The 3,523-nt window shown below is 43.9% G+C and overlaps 1 long non-coding RNA gene across 1 annotated transcript; it reads left to right on the top strand.

Annotated features, from left to right (window-relative positions):
• Nucleotides 1-2,213: 2,213 nt before the first annotated feature.
• LOC122943018 lies at nucleotides 2,214-3,051 on the top strand. Its single transcript, XR_006390811.1, has 2 exons — nucleotides 2,214-2,314; nucleotides 2,484-3,051. It is a non-coding gene; the product is annotated as an uncharacterized LOC122943018 (long non-coding RNA).
• Nucleotides 3,052-3,523: the final 472 nt, after the last annotated feature.

The raw sequence follows: 3,523 nt of genomic DNA, 5'->3' as shown, positions 1-3,523 counted from the left end.
GAATTCCCACAAAAAATATGTATTTTAATCAGGGGCCATTTTTATGCGTCTTAAAGGGAAACTCTCAAAAATGTGCCCCGCTAGAGCCTAGAAATTTTTTATTTTAGGCCACTGGAGTACAGGTCCCAAAAATTAGGCATTCACTGGACAGAAAAGAACTTGTAATTATGTGGCTCGAGGTACATTAGGTGGTCACTGGATACAAATTTTACTGTAGACCACTGGAGTACAGGCCCCAAAAATTAGGCATTCACCGGACAGAAAAGAACTTTCGTCACCTTCACCACCACTGACATTTGAGATCTTTGAGTAGGCAGCAACAGCGGGGACCACCCTACTTGGGCTGATCTGGGTACTGTCGTCAGACCGCTGGATGGCAGCCATTGCTACCTCCTCTTCCTCATCTGATGTCAAGAATGGCTGCGCATCGGTAAGGTCTGGGAATGGATGGGAAAATAATTCCTCTGACTCGAGTGGAGGGGCTATGGTGGTGGTGACTTTGGTGCAAACAGCAGAGAGTGAGGAGGGTGCAGATATAGAGGATGAGGAGGGTGCAGAAGCAGAAGGCTGAGTGAGCCACTCAGCCAACTCTGTGCGTCCTTTGACGTAATCGTACGCACCTTCTCTAACTTCTTGCTTATGCTCCGGCCTGGTGCACCTGCCCGACCCCTACCACCCCTGGGGAATGACCTGCCTCTTCCTCTGCCTGTCAGTTTCAAAATGACCCTGTGCCAAAGTCCCTAGAGAACAGCAGTATTTGTGGAAGCAGGTATATCGCAGGCCTCAATCAGTATTTGGTGGAAGCCGGTATATAGAACCCCTTAATCCGTATTTTGTAGAAGCAGGTATATAGAACACCTGAATCAATATTCGGTGGAAGCTGGTGTATCGCAGGCCTCAATCAATATTTGGTGGAAGCAGGTATATCGCACCCCTCAATCAGTATTTTGTGGAAACAGGTATATCAAACCCCTTAATCAGTATTTTGTGGAAGCAGGTATATCGCACCCCTCAACCAGTTTTTTTGGGGGGCAACAGGTATATCAAATCCGTTGCAAATAGTTGTTCCAATAACGCTTGTCCCTCTATATACCTGCTGTATCGCAGCTGAACCGCACACAACTGCCGCACAATACAAAATGCACTAAAATATACTTTCTATGTTAGAAAGTATATTATAGGTATATCACACCCCTCAAACTGTTTTTTTGGGGGCAACAGGTATATCACACCAGTTGCAATTAGTTATTCCAATAGCTTTTGTCCCTCTATATAGCTGCGGTATTGCAGCAGAACCGCACACAATACAAATGTGCTATAATATACTTTCTATGTTAAAAAATATATTATAAGTATATCACACCCCTCAGTATATCACACCTATCGATCGTACAACATTATCAGTCCTTAAAAGGACTTTTGTGGACCTATTAGCTAGCCTGTCCCTGCGCCACAAAGCAACCTCTCCCTACACCGGCAAAAGACTGAATGTAAAATGGTTGCCAGATCGGGTTCTTTTTATAGGGTGGGGGTGTGTCCATGTGCTGAAACGTCTCAATTGGCTGTCCTGTACCACCTGATGGATGTGTCATGGGTCAAAGTTCGGCGCAATGCAAAAGAATATAGCCATATGTTCGCATGTTCGGCGAATCGCGAATGAGCAAAATTCGTCACGAAACTACCGCCGGGCAAACCGCAAGGCCACCTCTACTGAACCCTGTTCAACATAAATGCTGTGGAATGATTCCTCCCTATCCTTTCCCGACACCTTGAATAATCTTTCCCTGAACTTGTAAATCATTATTTTTTGCATAATTAGTTTTTTTCTAGCACTGTCCCTAACGCCTGCTGACGTTCTCCCTGCACTGGAAACTGGCAGAGGCTATTTATAGGGCTGTGACATCATAGGGCTGGCTGCTGATTGGCTGCATGCATGGCATTATGGGTCATCCAGCTTTCCCAGAGTTCCTTGCTCCATGTCCTCACGCGTGCAGCAGCCATTTTAGAAAAAATTTGATTTGTTACTACGAAGTGTGAGGAAATTTGGATTCGGTGTGAATCAAATTTTTCCTGAAATTTGGATCGAATTCCACTTCATCAACTTCGATTCGCTCATCTCTATCCCCAACCCTTTAAAAGCTACCCAGCTCAGTATGTGTGATCTGCTAGGGCTTCTTCATCCATGCACTGATTTTGCACGTGTTTAACCTTTTAGGAACTCATCAGCTTCGAGTTGATCTGACAGATTTTGAAAATAATTACACTTTCGCCACTTGTAAGCTGAGTATTGGCGCTTTCACTGGAGGCAGTACAGGTAAAGTCTTTTCAGACAGTGGAATGATCTATTTTGGGACCCAATATCTAAAAACATCTAGTGCAGTCATACTGTCAGGCATGAACTGATGAACAGTTTTTTTGTGCTTCTGTTGCAATGTGTTGTCTTGGAAATTCTGATTATTGTTCCTTTATTTCCCTGCATGCAGGTGACTCTCTCTCTTATCACAACAATCGCCCTTTCACAACCAAAGACAGAGACAATGATGAATATCCACAAAACTGTGCGGTATCGTATAAAGGTGCTTGGTGGTACGGAAGCTGCCATAACTCCAATCTGAACGGGCAGTATCTGAGAGGAAAACACGCCAGCCACGCGGATGGAGTTAATTGGAAATGCAGACCAGGGCAGTATTACTCCTATAAAATAACAGAAATGAAGTTCAGGCCAGTTTAGTACATAGTGGGAACAGAGACCTAATGAATCAAGATAATGAAATCATCTAACATATAATAGACACAGACCAAAAGGGTCAAGTCTGTGATCTAGGACCACCACTAATTTATAGCCCACAAATGAAATAGTACATTTCCATACATTTTACCAGTGATTTGCGGCATATTAACATGTGTATTCCCAATTATGGAGGGGTTTATAGTGTGTTTGTCTTCGTGTTTGATGTACCCAGAATTCATAAAACAATCTTTTATATGGCTGATCTGTATATGCATCCTCATGTATAATACATAACTTCCTACAATAAACGTTTTCTACTACTATACGTCGTCCTCCGTTTTCTCTACCACTAAAACTATGACCTTAATCTTTTATACATAAACCAGCTTGTCGCCATATTGAATATTGAGCTCCTCGGCCTAAATGAGAACCATGCGGCTGCAGTGAGGCCACTGGGGAGGGGGCCCGGCTCTTGTTGGCCCTATCCTCATTCATACATTACATAGCACAGAAGAGTTATTATCCTTATACACACCATGCAGAATCTGCGTATTGTAGAGGTATACATCTAGGGAACAGGTCTATGGTTCTGTACTGTGACGCTGCTGTGTGCATGGGTCCTAAAAACAACATAGACCCTTATAGACTAAGCAGAATTGCTAATTTTGGACAGTGGAACAGCCAGATCAGGGGTGCACCACCAATGAGGCCAGGTGAGGCGATCCTCTCAGGCAGCACCAGGTAGGTGCAAGAGAGGGACAGCAGAAGGGTCATGGGCATTGAGCACTTTTA

This window comes from Bufo gargarizans, chromosome 7 (assembly GCF_014858855.1).
Source record: "Bufo gargarizans isolate SCDJY-AF-19 chromosome 7, ASM1485885v1, whole genome shotgun sequence".
Classification (NCBI taxonomy): domain Eukaryota; kingdom Metazoa; phylum Chordata; class Amphibia; order Anura; family Bufonidae; genus Bufo; species Bufo gargarizans.
This window is presented reverse-complemented; position numbering and strand designations above follow the sequence as displayed.